Source organism: Conger conger, chromosome 6 (genome assembly GCF_963514075.1).
Source record: "Conger conger chromosome 6, fConCon1.1, whole genome shotgun sequence".
Taxonomy (NCBI): Eukaryota; Metazoa; Chordata; class Actinopteri; order Anguilliformes; family Congridae; genus Conger; species Conger conger.
In genome coordinates, this window is record NC_083765.1 from 28,287,359 (window position 1) to 28,305,254 (window position 17,896).

Consider the following 17,896-nt stretch of genomic DNA (forward strand, 5'->3'; position numbering starts at 1 on the left):
TTTCTTCCAGCAATGGGGTTCATTATGAAATGAAGACCACAAAGCCCTGAAGTGGTTTTGTGTGTGTGCGTACGTGTGTGTGCATGCGTGCGTGTGTGTGTGTCAGTGTGTGTGTGCATGTGTGTGTGTGTGTGTGTGTGTGCATGTGCGTGTGCATGCATACGTGCATGTGTGTGTGTGTGCCTTCATGTATATGCGCATGCATGTGCGTGTGCGTGTGTGTGTGGATATGTGCGTGCGTGTGTGCGTGCATGTGTGTGCATGTGTGTGTGTGTGTGTGTGTGTGTGAGTGTCTTGGTAGCATTGTGTGAGAGAGCCACACTACCATTTACAGGCTATAATAATACGTGTGTTACTGTGGTTTATTAACTGGGGTCACTTTCATCAAGATGATGGCCAACAACAACAAAAACAGACTTTACACGATGGACCCTTGTAAAGATGAAATGTTTGACTAATAAAGCATATTGAAGTGTGCATTTTTCAGGCCAAATGAGATTTGAATGATTAATGTTGATGAGCTTATTAGTGCAAAAACTTAATTTATGCTAAGTAATGAGTGATGGTATGTATTTAGGGCCTTTCAATTAACAAACACTAATTGCTGCGGTCTAATTTGCTTGATAATAAGTTACAAATAAGTGCTTCCAATGATTGCCTTCAAAGTTATTAGCATTACAAAACCTGAAATGTTCACTGCACATGGGCTATCCTACCACTGCTACGCGGATGACACCCAACTCTTCGTCTCGTTCCCGCCGTCTGATACGCAGGTTTCAGCCCGTATCTCTGCTTGCCTGAGGGACATCCAGAGCTGGATGGACAACCACCATCCAAAGCTCAACCCAAGTAAAACTGAAATGATATTCATCCCTGCTAATACCTCTCCCCATCTGGATCTCTCCATTTCCCTCGGGGATACCACACTCACGCCGTCACCCAGTGCAAGGAACCTCGGCGTGGTGATGGACAGCAGACTGTCCCTTTCCGAGAACATTGCGGCGGTGACCCGGTCTTGCAGGTTCTTCCTATACAACATACGGAGAATCCGCCCCTTTCTCACCCCCTACTCGACCCAGCTCCTGGTCCAAGCGATGGTTCTGTCCCGCCTGGACTACTGCAATTCCCTCTTGGCTGGCCTCCCAGCATCCGCCATCAGACCCCTCCAACTCATCCAGAATGCAGCAGCTCGTCTGGTCTTCAACCTTCCCAAATACTCACACGTCACCCCCCTGCTTACTTCCCTCCACTGGCTGCCTGTCATGGCTCGCATCAAATTCAAAACATTGGTGCTAGCCTTCCAAGCAGTTAAAGGGTCTTCCCCAGCTTATCTGCAAAAAATCATCAGACCCTACACCCCTGCCAGACCTCTTCGTTCAGCCTCCACAGGCCGCTTGGCACCTCCCCCTCTCAGAACCTCCACCTCACGCTCACGACTACTATCTGTTCTGGCTCCACGGTGGTGGAACGAACTCCCCGTTGAGGTCAGAACTATAGAATCTCTCCCCACCTTCAAGCGCAAGCTGAAGACACACCTCTTCAAGCAGCACCTCTCCCCATCCCTCCCTACCTCCCTGTGAACCTTAATTAGTTTGTTTGTTTGTTCAAAAAAAAAAAAAAAAAAAGGCCCTTGTCCTTATCTTTGTTGTACAGGTAGCAGTTGAAATTGTACTTCCCTCTAGGGTCTTTCAGCGAACTTATCCCTGGTTATGGGTATGCACTTTGTTGTACGTCGCTCTGGATAAGAGTGTCTGCCAAATGCCAATAATGTAATGTAATGTAATGTTCAGCCAATAGCATGTTAAACTGGGCTACCCTGTGATGATGGTACTGACAGCATCTACCATGACATCTGTCAGTGTAACAGCAGCAACTGGACCAGGACAGGGACACTGCCAGTTCCCTCTTGACCTATCAGCCATTGATTCCCTCTGCCGGCTTTTCACCACCCAGGAAAAGGCTTTATTTCCATTGACATGCCCCACAGCACAATGCTTTATTTCCATTGACATGTATGCAGTCTCATCTGCGAGGGTGTAGGGCTGTCCTTTTGCTTACAGGTAATAAAGCAGTGCTAATGATTTGGTTGGACATGCTGTATCATGCTCGTGACTGTCACCTTTTGAGCAGCGGTTTCCGGTGGCTCGGGGTGCGTGTGTCACTTTGCCTCTCACCTGTGCCCCCAGAGCAGACCGCTGTAATGAGTGTCTTCACCCCTGGCTGACCCTGGGTGAGTGATTAAAAAAAGCCCTGACAACTGACAACACCTGTGAGTTCCATCACCTTACCTCCCTAAGCCCTGCCCCCTTGCCCTGACAGGACCTTTCTATTACTTTCTACTGTACTTTTTCTGCCCAAATAAATGAATGAACGAATGAATTAATTAATTAATAAATCACATCTGCATGCATAAATCTAAATTAAAGACAAGATTGCTCAGCAGTCAGCTTGCGTGCCCTGGTTATTAAAACGCACTGCGTACTGGATCTCCACATTGTATTTAATTAGATTAGCATGCTGCAGCTGGTGGCTGAAGCTCTCTCTGTTTTAAGAATGGAAAAGGGGGGGACATGCCACAGTCACTGAAATGTGCTTATGGCTTTCTTATTCATCGCCTCTGATAGGGCGTAGTGTGACAGAATTTGAAATGTGTAATTTAGTGAAATTGTCAGGAGCCCAGTTCATGTAAATACAGGCCTGAAGTATCATGGAAGGGGATGGTACCCCTTCCGTTCTGACTGTCGGGGTGATTACCAGCAAAGCGCGAAAAAGCACATTAAATACAGTAATCCGCAAATCAGAGCAGCCAGGCCAGCTAAAACAACACGCTAAATCTCTCAAACATAAATATTGATTTCCATCAGAAAGCTGTCTTCCTTTCTCTGGTTCGACGTGGCCTTTAGTAACAGTTCAAATAACAGCTTTGCGAGTTGAAGGTTGGAGGGTTACCAAATCAATCATAGTTGTTTTCATTAGAATGAGCAGGGGATTCACACCTTCAGACTTTATCTTGGACACATATGGGTTTCGCACACGCGTTGATTTGCATTCACTTGAATGTGTTGTCTCGGTCTATTGGTTTAAGTTACACTGAGTGATAGACATTGCCTTATAAACACAGATTAGAGTGCTGTGGTCTGTGGGAGCTGCTCCAGGCTGAAATTCAGCGGGCTGCTTTTTTATTATTTTTCCTTAAAAAAATGTCTTACTCTTCGGAAGTCAAACTAACAGTATTATTAACACATAATTTATAAGTCTGTATAATTGTTGTTTTGTCTTAGTATTGACATGACATGACAGGGGCGACATGGCTCAGGCAGTAAGTTGTCTGGCAGTCGGAGGGTTGCCGGTTCGATCCCCTGCCCGGGCTGTGTCGAAGTGTCCCCGAGCAAGACACCTAACCCCCAAATGCTCCTGACGAGCTGGTCGGTGCCTTGCTTGGCAGCCAATCGCCGTTGGTGTGTGAGTCTCTGTATGAATGGGTGAATGAGAAGCATCAATTGTACAGCGCTTTGGATAAAGGTGCTATATAAATGCCAACCATGAAGATAAGAGTTTTAATTCAATTGGCTCCCAATTTCAAGGCAGGAGATGAGTTGCATGTTAATGAATAATCTAGCAACCTGAAGGGATGGCAACCAAGCTCTGTGTACATTATGCAATAGCGCATTTATTCAGTGTTAACTTTTGTTCTATATTTATGTGTATGTGCCACCATATATAGTGTTCTTAAAAGGTTAATGTCTGTCTTGGTGAGTGGATGCTTTGACCCGATTAATCTGCAGGGGAAAAAACTGCAAGGTTTGTAAAATGAATGTATTAAACCTCATAACTTTAAAATCTGTATTCAGCATAGTGTATGCCAATGACCTCTGGAAACACTTCAGCCAGTCAGCATAAGACTGCCATACGCATGGTGGATGCCATAGCTCTGTCATAATGTCATCATTTTGGAATATTTATTTTCAGTATAAACAAATATAGTTTTGTAAAATTTTCAGCAGAAATTATGACTGCATACTGACATATGTGATGTGTTGTAACAGGCCCTATACTCCCAAAGCTGGCAGCATTATGCTCTATAGCCTAGCTGAAGCAAGGTTTTGCCCATTTTCCATAAGGGATCACCAACAGGAAGTTGATTTTGTCTTTTGATATTTTCATATTTCAGTTTTAGTGTATGTTTTCAGGTTGCTAGGTGTTTTGTTTTTAAATACACTGGGTATTTTAGATATGTAAAGGAGTTCCTGAAAACCTGATGCTTTTGCAATAACTGGTATGGAGGCATCCGGGCATTCTTCTGAAGCAAGATAACCCCCTGAGTGAAGCTTTTCTGTTAATTCTGCTGACTGCTAAAGGGACAGGCAAGACATCCATTGGCTTAATGAGAAAGATCACATACCCCAGCGAAAAGCGCATTTGCCTTTGTTTTCATTTGAACAAACTTTCAATAAATGTATTGCAACTCAGGTAATACCTTACTATAAAAGAAAAATATTGTATTCATTGACAGTCCAGAGATTATATGGCTTTGTTCATTTTTCCCCCTCACTGAAAGTTAGTACCAAACTAATTTGGCTGCTTTGATTCAGAGGTCACCTGAAGTTTTAGATTGGAACGTTTTCTTGCCAATAAATAAGTTACATTCAAGAGAAGAACTCATACGTTTTATCAAATGTGATTTTCAAATTGCATTTCATATTCTTGTCATTATATAATTTTGAAAATATCTGAATTAAATGTGTAATATAAAGTATTATATTTTGAAGTTTGTGGATAGTGCTACTCCAGTCTCTTAATTCCATGGGCAGTGTTTTGCCTGTTCTCTTCTGAGGGCCCAGCCAATGCACCACTGTGCTGGGAAACACAGAGCATACTGTGTGTAAGAGAGGAATGGCCAAAGCAGAGGCTGATGAGAGGTTCTGATTGCTGTTACCATGACAACCCAGGGCTATTCCTAACTAAACCCTCCAGTCCCATAATCTCATTTTGCAAGTAACATTTTAGGATTGTATTATGGTATTATTGAACATGTTATTGCATTTTATTGTATATTATATGATATTGTACTGCATTACTGCCAATAAGAATGGATACTCAGGTTTTTACATCATTTTAAATATTCCTTTCAGTAATGGATTTGCAATTAGTAGTGTGGTTTGTTTGTAGTGTACTGAATTCTAACAGCAACAGTTTTTGTTAGGTGGATTAGGTGTGTGTCATTACCCTCCCAGATTCTTCCTTCTACCCTTACTCTTTCAATATTGCTTCTTGGTACTCTCAGGTACAACCAGGACAACCTAGTGTATAACTGTTAAAAAAATAGAATATACCAAAACCAGTCCACAATTCAATTCAAATTGACACATGCCAGCCAATTGCACCTGTATTTAAAGCGGTAATGCATTGTCTTATATAATGTGGTCATTATGGACAGCAGAAATGAGTAGGAGTATGTTTATTTATCCCTTCAAAATACCATTATATTGGAGCCATCTACTGTTGCGTGGAAACAGGAGAATAATCAGTAAGCATTATAATCACAGGTAGTGATAAAACTTTCTTCAATAAAAACAAGACCATGGAATTTCCCCTGTCAGTTCACATACAGTACATATACTTAAGGTGCTGAGTTCATTTTTAATAAGAAAAAGTGCTCTGATTGGATGAAAATGATCTCTTGATCTCACATGAAGATTAAAATGTTTTAGAGCCAGTAAGCTTTAGGTTTTAAAATGGTATTTGAGTAAAGAACATAACAATCACCTACAGTCATTTGCCATCTGGAGAAAGACATCAAGGAGCATAAATGTGCACGCTTAAATGCAATTCAAACAGTGTTCATACTGTAGTACGTGCCTGCAAGTATGTCATGCAATGAGTATTAATAAGAGACATGAAATAGAAATGAAAACTTACTGATTTCATAATCTCTTTTATTCATAATGAGGACAGCAGGCTCTTAATTGTTTCAGCAGTCTCAGCATTGGAATAAAAATATTAACTAATGCATTTTCAGCATCATAATCTCTTGAATGTTTCTTGATATTTTAATTCAATGTGACAGTATACAGTACAGTCACGGAAATGCCCAGATGTGCTTATGTCAAACCGTCACTCCACTGAACATTCTGGATGTCCAAAGTTTTGCAAGTCTGTCTGAATACAAACCAGAATGAAAATCTGCCAAATTTGCCACAGGTGATCAAAGAAGGTAACATTATTGTATTTCAAACATTCAAAGAATTTATAGGACACCTTTCTTATTTCATAGCAGCATTTTAATGTAATAGATGTATCATTCTCTAGCTATCATCAGTTGTGTCAATATCTTTTACAGTGTGCAGTGCATTGTTTTCTTTTTACTGTATTAACCAAATAGATGCAGTTAGTAAGAAGTAAGATACTGACTACACTCATATCTAAAATAAAATGTATCATGATTCTTATGTTCCTTTCTGTGGAAATATAAAGAGTAATATTTTGAAAAACGAATAAGTGAATAAGTATTGCTTCATAATCACAACAAAGCAACTATGGAATTGAAAAGCATAATTATTTATTATTTATTTGAACAAATTAGATGCTGTTGTGGTTCTATCCCATATATTACAATGCTCCAGCTACCAATGGTAATTACAAGCCATGAATATTTATAAAAGCATTTCAGCATCATTGTGCTGATACATTGTTATTAATTTATGATTTTTAATTTCAGTAAATCTTAATGCCAGAAGCAAAAGTTGAATTAAATCTATATTATATTGTAGATAAGAGATTAGTTAATGAGTTACAGTATATGTGGTTTACTGTATATTGAATGAATTATTTGAGCTACAACTTGAAGAATACATGTCTGCTGGGCCAAAAGGTTTGATGCAATCACTAGAATTGTATCATAACATACATACACAGAAAATACGTATCTGTGATAGGTGGTGAACTTCTCCTAAAGCATTTATTTGGCCATTGGCTTGCATAATTTGTCTTCAGTTTGAGGGGTATTTTTACTTCAATGTTTTTTTCTTTGAGATTGACTTATACATTGTAAGAATGTAATGCATGCTCGTGTTTATGCTATGTGTTCGACTACATTTGAAAATAGGATATACATTTCCTGAATACACTTTCAAACAACCTTCTGAGTGGGTAGTTCCAAAGAGGTACTCAACTACCAAGTTCAGACTCAGATTTGAGCCGAGGATATGTCATTAGACAGCTATGACTAGTTAACTGGATAACTGCGCTGAGTAAGCCCCAGAACATCTCTTACTGTTCTTACTGCTCTTACTCTTTGTTCCAGAATTGAAAAGGTTCTGGGTTCTATTAAAACATTTCAGCCCTTACTTCTCAGTAGTGAATTGAGAAACTAATACCATTTTTTGAAAACATATGTAAAAGTAAAAGTGTGAAAATACTCTGTCAATGTTGTTATAAAACATTTTAAACAAATGGTGGGTTTCTAGCAGTGAGGGACCATGTTAGCACTTATATGAATCTTAACCACAACTCCCCACCACAATGCACACACATATGCACACACACATACACACACACACACACACACACACACACACACACATGCATGCATGTGCACACAGATGTTTGAGCTCATATTTTTTTAATGCTGAACAGGGTAAAATAAACATCCATCCTGATTACACATAGCTTCTAAACCCAGGCCCATTACTGCCAAACGAAGGCGGATTGAGAATGCTGCATAGTTTACAGTGTTATACTCAAGCTGGGTCATTTCTTATTAATGTGAGTCTCATTAACAATGCGAGAGACTTTTGGAACAATGTGGATGATGGATATTTATATCCTTTTATTATACTTGGGAGGCAGAGATGTTGTATAATGGCTCTGTGTTGAGTGCTAGACATTTGTACGCTTTGTTTTTCTTTCTCCAGCCAGACGCAGACTACACATAGATCATGTTGCCACTTCCACACACTGGTGCACTGTGAGGCATTGATGCTCTGCCAATACTGATTTACAAAGGCCTCACAGCCAAAGAGAGGCAGGGAGACCTGCTTTCAGTTCACTTGTTGTCTGATTTACTCTGTACAGAGAGGCAGGCAGGCCTGGTTGCAGTTTGCTTGTTGTCTGATTTACTCTGTGCAGAGGCAGGCAGGCCTGGTTGCAGTTTGCTTGTTGTCTGTGTTACTCCGTGCAGAGAGGCAGGGAGGCCTGGTTGTGGTTTGCTTGTTCTCCTCAGCTTTCTATTTCACTCCTTTTATTACCATGACTGCACATTGAGATTTTATCCAACTTTTACAACCAGCAGCTATTGGTAAATTAACTAAATTAAAAATATAGTAAAGATTTATTGTACTTTTTTCTGTCTCTTGTTGGTTTTTCAGGACCACAAACCAAACGAGTCCCCTGAGTCCCCTGCACCTTAAAACACACTTTTATGTACATAAATACACTGTTCTGCATTGGTCTGCTGTACATACAAACAAAATAGTTCTGAGTACAGAACATGTTGCCTGACTTTGGCAGTACTTTATCTGAGAGAGCAGCAGTCCACAGGACAGTTGAGCAGGGGACACAGAAGCCTGTGGCTACAAGAGCTCGGTCTCATTGGCCCAATCAGAGCTCTGAAATTGGTACCCACCCTTATCACACGGTAACGTCTCTGGATTTACGAACACTAATTACCAACAACAATTTACCTGTCATTAGTTTCTGCGTTACATATGCACCCATGTAATTGTAATACTGCACACAGTAAAATGTTCAGTGTAAAATCAATACAGAGTACTTATAGCATGCTACCTGCTGGATCTGAATCAACACACACATTTTACTGTGCACTTACATTTTTGTTACATAGATACTTTGAGAGTTCTGAAGTATTACTGCAAAAGTAATATTAATACAGAGAGACTGACTATTCACTTTATGATTACTGTTATTCCTTGAACGTGTGAGATCACAAATATATCATTTGTAAGAACATTGTAATACTGATAGTAATTGAAACCAATTTAGTCAGGAACACAGAAAAAATGTAATGCATAAATTAGATGAGACTCTAGTGCTACTAGAGTGCAGCCAAGCACAAGCATTTGACTGCCATGGCTGGAGAGGGTGGTGGATATTATGTGACTCCTGAGGTGAACAGAGTCATTCCTCAAACAGCATGTGACCTAATGTGAACATAGGGTGGGTGGAAATGGCCCTGCAGAACAGGGATGCCACTCAAACCCAAATGGACGGCCCAGAAAGCCGGATTCTCATCCCGGCTGTGGAAAGGATTCATTTATGCAGGACATACTGATGTGATACGGCTCTATGATGTTTCATTAAAGAGGCATTCCCATATTTTCTGATTCAGGAAATATATATAATGATGGGCTTCATTTCAAAGATCAAGCTTAAAAAACACACTATCAGCAAATTTGAGGGCAATTACTGTAAAGCAGTCATGCATTGAATCTAAATGCCAGCACATTACCTTCTGTAAGAAACCTGTCAGACCATTATCCAATTATTTCATCCCAGGAAAAGTGCTTTTCAGAAGGCTCTTTTTAGTTTTCAGAAAGCTGGCACAGGGCTCTACTGTCTCTTGACAATAGTGTATCACTGACAGTGTCAAATCCGTAGCTGAGGGCTGCCTGACAGTCCAAAACAATGTTTGAAATGCAGACAAATTTACGAGCTATTACTGTCATTAAGGCATTCGCTTCAGTGTGGAGCCTTGGAAAGCTGTGTCTGTAAAGTGGTGGGGTCTGGTGCCTGTTCCCCTGGGGATATGGAATGATATCTGAGAGTCCTCTCTATGCCGAACTGACACACTGTCACTCTTCCCTACATACAGTACAGAAATGAAATCTGTTGAGGATGGCTGCCTGTAAAAGATTTACAGCCCTCTCCAACACTTCAAGGTTTCTTTATTGCACTTATTTTAAATATATATTTAAATATATATATATACTTATTTCATATATATATATATATATATATGTGTGTGTGTGTGTGTGTGTGTGTGTGTATGTAAAGAAATGGGGATGAGGAGTGATATAGGGTGGTCATAAGTTAAACACAAATGTGGGAATTGATATTTACAGTGGCGTTAAAAAGCAGATTAAAATCAAGAGCTAGTGGGGAATTTCTCTCTTCTGAAAACCGCACTCAAGCCATTTGGAACAGGATGAGGTTAACATTCAGTAGCATTAGCTGCCTACAGTATGCCTTTCTGTAATGCATTCATTATTACCCAATGGAGTGTGTTGTGCAAGTTGCGTGGAATGTCAGCTTGCGTGTCACGCGGCCGCGAGGCGTGTCGCTGATGCAAAGCGCAGCGATTAGAAACGCATGTGGAATGTGCACCACGTACCACGAACATGGAAGGGACAGAGATTACCGACACATCCCACCCAGCAGAGCAGGAGACGTCGTGATTAAACCGTGGAGCGCTTACTGAGAGACGTCTCTGGAGTCATCCACACACGGTGGCGGCAGGTGACATGGGCCTTCAAGGAATGGCGCGCGTATAATTCCCCTGGACTGGAATGGCACCTCGGACGCCAGTCAGAGGGACGGCTTCATTGATATTGTGCTTGAGGGAGCTGGTTTAAAGAGGTGACCCTTTCTGTGATCGGCAAACTCTGGATGCGTCAGCACTGTGTTTTCTATTAGCTCTCTTCCTTTGGGAAAATTATGCTCAATTGAAATCTGGGGGGAGGGGGTTGCATACATTTGTGATGGTGGGTGTTTCACATTCTAGTAAACAGCATAAAGCAGAGCTTAATGTACATTCTCCTGAAAACAATTTAGCATCAAAGTATTTGGGTCTGAGAGGTGACTGAAGTTATTCTTATTCTGGTAGGGTGGAACATTTCCAAAAGAGATAAAACGGAGGTTTAAACAATGAAACCCGACTTATTATAGTCACAAGGAAATTAAAATGTTTCTACTTGTTTACCAGTTAAATTCAAACACTCTTGGTTTCTTCTGTCCATGTTCAACTGGCAGGTACTGTAGATAGTTGTGAGGATTAATGATGTTGAAGTGGAGGCAAAAGGGGACTAATTAAGTGGTAGCAAGTGATGAATTGAAGGAAAGGTCATGAATGAGCTGGTTAATCTCAGCTTGGTTCAATCAGAGAAACCTCATTGGATCGTCTCATTCATGTAAGAATAATTATGTTAAGATTGAGAATATTCCTTAAATACCCATGATACTGTAAAACCCATTGTGAAGATGGAATCTGTACTGTATGTGTCTTTTCAGAAACATTTTACTTCCATAGACTAAAGCCTATATCTTATATACAGTTGTCTCCAGAATTATTGGCACCATTGATGAAAATGAAGAACATTGAATTGAGTGAACATCACAGATAATAATTTATTTCAATACATTTATTCTCATGCATGTCAGGGCACAGAACCCAGGAACCAATCCCAAACTTGAAGGGGTTCCTATAAGTCTTTATTGAATGACTGGCAGGTCAAACAGGCAATGGTCAAGCACAGGCAAACAGGAATATAATAGACAATGCAGTTCGTAGTAAGTAGTCCAGGCAGGAATTTGGTTTCATCTGTCCATAGCACTCTCTTCCAATCAGAATTCCAATGAGGTTTGGCAAACTCAAGATGCTTGGTTTTGATTATTGTGCTCAGTAAAGGCTATCTTTGTGCCACCCTTCCAAAGAGTTTGTTTTGGCATGGAGATGCCATTTTATGTTTTTTTATTTATTTATTTGGTGAAGCCAAGACACAACTAATCTGTGCAATTCTTAAACTGCGATCCTTGGGTTATCCCCTTTGCCATCTTCCTCACCATCCGTGGGGACAACATGCACTTGCATCTCTTACTGGCAAGTTTGCAACCATTGTATATGTTTTACAACTTGTTATTATTACCCTTGCAGTGTTAAGTGGTACGTATGTACTGTTATATATATTTCTATGCCCATTACCAGACTTCAATTACTTTGAAGTTTCTTTGGCTTTTTCCATGCTGATGGTTTTTGCATGTTTGTTTATTACATACAGCCTTTTCCCTACATTTGTATTCAGGGTGCCAATAATTCTGGAGCCCTGCAGCTTGAATGGTTTGCATTGTGTTCTCCATTGAAATTGCCTCTCAATGCTCACATGTCTTATTTATTTTTGACTGTGAAGCCTCTTGAATATGAATATAAAGAATATACACTCAGTGAGCACTTTATTGGGTATTTACTAATTAAGTCTTCTGCTGCTGTTGCCTATCCACTTAGTGGTTTGATGCGTTGTGTGATCAGAGATGCTCTTCTTCATACTGTTGTAATGTGTGATTATTTGAGTTACTGTCACCTTTCTGTCAGCTTTGACCAGTCAGTGCTATACATTTTTAACAGGCAGCCATCCTCAACAGATTTCACATATATATATACAGTACTGTGCAAAAGTTTTAGGCAGGTGTGAAAAAATGCTGTAAAATAAAAATGCTTTCAAAAATAGAAATGTTAAAAGTGTATTTTTATCAATTACCAAAATGCATGAATGGAAGAAGTAAATGAACAGAAGAAAAATTTTATGCTAAAATTCTTCTTAGCATACTTGCACACAGTTTTTGAAGGAGCTCGGCAGGTAGGTTGTTCCAAACATCTTGGAGAACTAGCCACAGTTATTCTGTGGATTTAGGCAGCCTGAAATGCTTCTGTCTCTTCATGTAATCCGAGACAGACTCCATGATGTTGAGATCAGGGCTCTGTGGGGGCCATACCATCATTTCCAGGACTCCTTGTTCTTCTTTATGCTGAAGTTCTTAATGACATTGGCTGTATGTTTGGGGTCGTTGTCCTGCTGCTGCCAATCAGATGCCTCCCTGATGGTATTGCATGATGGATAAGTATCTGCCTGTACTTCTCAGCATTGAGGAGACCATTAATTCTGACCAAATCCCCAACTCCATTGGCAGAAATGCAGCCCCAAACTTGCAAGGAACCTCCACCAGGAACCTTCACTGTTGCCAGCAGACACTCATTCTTGTACCACTCTCTAGTTGAGTCGCTTGGCCTAGTTTCCATGTTGGAGGTATGGGTTTTTGGCTGCAATTCTTCCATGAAGACCACTTCTGACCAGGCTTCTCCGCACAGTAGATGGGCGTACCTGGGTCCCGCTGGTTTCTGTCAATTCTGAGCTGATGGCACTGCTGGACATATATATGAAGAGTGGCATGGTCGTTAGACAATGTAGGAACCATACTTGAATATATATAAAATCACTGTCGCTATTTTCAGACATTAAGCATTGGTTATGTGAAGAACATGAATATTATAAAGGCTGCAATATTATAAAAAATTCAAGGATTAGCATCCAGAGGGAGCCAGAATTAAATGTGTTTCTTAATGTGACCACTGAAAACCTATTATATTATGAATTTCTCCATAAACTGGCTTAGCATATTCCCTGAAGTGCAAGCACCATTTCTGTTTCTGCGAAGGAGGCCATATTGGTCAGCTAATGTGAGCTTTTGATGAACACTGGACACTGCATGATTAAGCCGATTTGTCAAAATGCCATGAAGGGTTTTTTCTTGCAGTAACATTATGCATCTGCTACAGCATACAAAAGTATACAAAAAAGGCCAGTATAACAAGCTGTATTTCCTGATTATAAGAAATTTCAACAATGAAAAGTCAGATATTGGCAGTGAAAAGACTGGTTGTGCAATCATTTTATAGCACACAGGTGAGCTACCACTGCCCCCACCCCTTCCCCCCCTCACCCCCACCCTCCCTGACAGAGGTCATGCTTTGCTTGAGGCTGAGGTGTTATGAGTGAGGTCATTATGCAGTACACCCACACCCTGAGTTTGCCCCCTCCTTCGCTTCCGCACAGATAAAATGCAGGGATGTGCAGAATGACCGTTTCAGCCCAGCACAGAGCTAGTGCATCCAAAAGGCTCAATCTAAAATAATGGTGACCATTTACACTCAATTTAGAACCAGAGTTCCTTACCATGATTATTGAAGACACACGACACTGAAAGAGCATGTGGTATTGAAAGTGCTATGACTGGCTCATCTTTCATTTTTCACATGTTCATGTTGTGAAAGATGTTGTATAATGTATTCCATTCCAGACCTAACCCAAAAAAAGAGAAAGATTCCAAGTAATTAATCTAGTTAATTAACCACAATCGATTATGACTATCAAATGCATCTTTAAGTATAATAAGCATAATAAGAATTATACTTCAAAGGGCAAGGGTGCCTGACACATGAAAGCAAAAAACACTGCTACAAAAAACATATATACTGCCTATGATTACTATACAACTGAGAAATTCCGCCATCATCCATTTTAGGAAAATGCATCTGGGATCATTATTTAGCTGTGCATTCAACACTATTGCCAGATATATTATGTATTTTAGGATTGATCATTTTGGAGCTTACTTACAATTATATCTCCAGCAGATGGCATTAATCCTCTGGTTCCTGACTTGTAACGTGTATGTGTGTGTGTGTGTGTGTGTGTGTGTGTGCATGTCTGTATGCATGCAGAGTGAGAGAGAAAGAAAGAGTAAGTGAATGTGTGAGAGAAAGACAGAGAGACAGAGATTGAGAGAGGTATGTATTCATTCAGACATTTCAAGCAGATGAATGTCCCAGATAAAAATGTTTCAAGGTTGCACCTGTATCATGTATAAATATCACAAAACAAAAAAGGTAGCATCCTTAAGCCAAATCCAAAATCATCCAAGTCAATCCTAAATTTCATAAGGAATGGGCAGGAATGTTTAATGGTTGCATGTCCCCAGCATAATCAACATTTTATCCATAACTTTTACTTACAGTGCATTGCTATAACAAGCATTTGTATTCCTAAATGTACTTTGGAAATCCCAGTGTTCACAAAATCAACTTTAATTTATTTGTATTTTTTATGTTAGCATTTATTTGTAGGTCATAGTTAAGGACAGATGTCAATTGATGATTGATTCCATTTCTAGCGCTAAAGATAAGGTGTCAACCTTGTCCATGAGTTGAAGGTGGGAATGACAGGCATATCCATCTGCCCTGTTCACAACCACTGAAGCCAAGGTGTTTCTTAGCCATCCATACTGGTTGTATGCTGGTTTAGACCAGTGGCAATTTACATAAAACTGCTTTTTTTCCATTTTTCATATCTGAACTTGCCACAACTACCCTTGCAACTTTCTTTGGCGCAGGTGTAAAATGTTTTACCCTTCAAAAGTTCAAAAGTTCAAAAGTTTTGGTCTCACTTCCGGTGGACAAATTCCATCACTTTTTTGAAAATGTTTGGGAGCTCTGGACTGTAAAGACTTGTGAATTTACAGTGTGGTAATACTGTCTTTATACTGTCAGGGACAGAAGGTGTCTATATGTACCATTAATTCTGTTTTCCTTGTACATTGTTGAATTACTTTATCTCAAAAGTACTATAAATTATATTATTATGGCACATTGTGATATTTTTTTACACTGGCAGAGGTGTGTGAGAGAGAGAGCGAGACAGAGAGAGCGCAAGAGAGAGAAAGAGATTTATTTATAATGGAACACCACAAAATGTTAATTGAGCTATTAATCTTTTGCCACTCGATACGGTCCTATAATCTCTACATATGGAGTCGATGGCAAATGTTGTCACGCTAGCTTGCTTTTTTCTTTTCCTCTTTTAATCACATTTATGAAATGAAGGAGTGTCATATTTTGGAAGGCATGTATGCTGATGCAATATATCGGTCTTAAATCTCTGTATAGTAGTTACAGCCTACAATACTTTAGCATTTCAGAAACAGCCTTATTATCGTGGTTGCGAACATGAAATGTTTATCCTTGCACATGCTCAGCTCGGACTAATGGAGTTGAAATATAATTAGGCACAGTACATGGCAAATCACATTGATTTCAAGGAGGTCCCATCACGGCACCTGCTGGGACACATTTGTCTGATTTGTCCAAGCATAAGCGCCATAAATCTTTTTCTGAACCAATTAATTGTGTTTGTGAGAAGAGGGAAACAGTAAGGCAATTAATCTGTCTTATTTGATGTTGTAGGTCCAATAACTTTTCTCAAAGACGAAAAGACCAAGCATCGAAAGAAAAAGAAAGCCCTAGTGAAATACAAGGGAAAACAAGTCCAATTGCCACAAAATATCTTGATGATGTCACCGAGCATCTTGGTTACCCAAGTAATTGTCTAATGTTTTGTCATCAGGCCCCCATCCACCATTGAGACTCAACCCAGAGAACACCATGACTTTGTTTGCTGGCTGAGATGTGGTCTAATGGGCTGTGTGTGGCAACCACATCTCGGCCACTTCTGTACCACTATGAGAGTGCGAGAGGAATAAGATAATTGTAACGAGGAGGTGCGGAGAGCCAAGCGCGACTAAGGGTGATCCTAAATGAGCGAACACACCAAAAGTGTCCGCCACCCAGACCCCGGGGAAATAGCAGAGACCGGGGTACAATCGGAGACAGCTCCGTACAAATAAGAGCCCCAAATAACGGCTCAAAAATTAAAGCTACGGCTCCGGAAAAACTTACCCAGGAAAAAGTGCATACCCGGGACACCGTCCCGTACCCACAGACTCACACGAGCCGAAAAATAAAAGTAAACCCATCCATCCATCCATCCATCCATCCATCATCACCCGCTTATCCGGAGTCGGGTCGCGGGGGCAGTAGGCAAAGCCAGGTATTCCAGGCGTCCCTCTCCCCAGCAACGCATTCTAGCTCCTCCTGGGGGATCCCGAGGCGTTCCCTGGCCAGGAGAGATATATAATCTCTCCAGTGGGCTCTGGGTCTCCCTCGGGGTCTCCGCCCAGTTGGACGAGCCCGGAAAACCTCCAAAGGGAGGCGCCCGGGAGGCATCCTGATCAGATGCCCGAACCACCTCAATTGGCTCCTTTCGACGCGAAGGAGCAGCGGCTCTACTCCGAGCTCCCTCCGGATGTCCGAGCTCTCTAAGGCTGAGCCCGGCCACCCTACGGAGGAAGCTGATTTCGGCCGCTTGTATACGCGATCTCGTTCTTTCGGTCACTACCCAAAGCTCGTGACCATAGGTGAGGGTTGGGACGTAGATCGACCAGTAAATCGAGAGCTTCGCCTTCCGGCTCAGCTCCTTCTTCACCACAACGGTCCGGTGCAACGCCCGCATTACTGCTGACGCTGCACCGATCCGCCTGTCGATCTCACGCTCCCTTCTACCCTCACTCGTGAACAAGACCCCGAGATACTTGAACTCCTTCACTTGGGGCAAAGACTCGTTCCCAACCCGGAGGGAGCAATCCACCGTTTTCCGGCAGAGAACCATGGCCTAAAAAAAAAGTAAACCAAGAAACTCAATCCCTAGGAAGGTGTTGGAGTAAGGCACACTGCCAGAGAGCAGAACCCCTTCCTTACCTATATTAATAATTCTCTTTTTGCGAATAGAAAGAACCAAAACCCAGCACAATACCTGACTCAATTACCAGAGTCTACCGTGTGCGTATACCAGCTTGGGTGACAGAGCATAAGTGTACACTGAAGCAACGACTGAAGGGAAATGAGAGCTTAAATACTCTCCAGAGGTAGGTACCTGGCTGATACTAATGACTACCAGGTGAAGGTAATCAAGCACCCCCCTGGTGGTCACAGCCGGTACTCCTTCCCAACCCTGACAATAATCACAGAAGCTATCGTCTTCCAGTGAAATATTTGGTATATGCTTAATAAATTATTGATTGTTAAAAAAAATATTTATCTTTTGTCTTAAACCTAAAGAGAAAAAGGATTGCATCATTTATCACCCAAATGTAAGGCTCATTGTTTTCGGTTTCTACCGAAAACAGTATCTCAACACACATTTTATTTAAAATACATTCTTATTTATAATGTATTGTATTTCATTAATTGTACACAGTGCAACAATGTGCCATAATT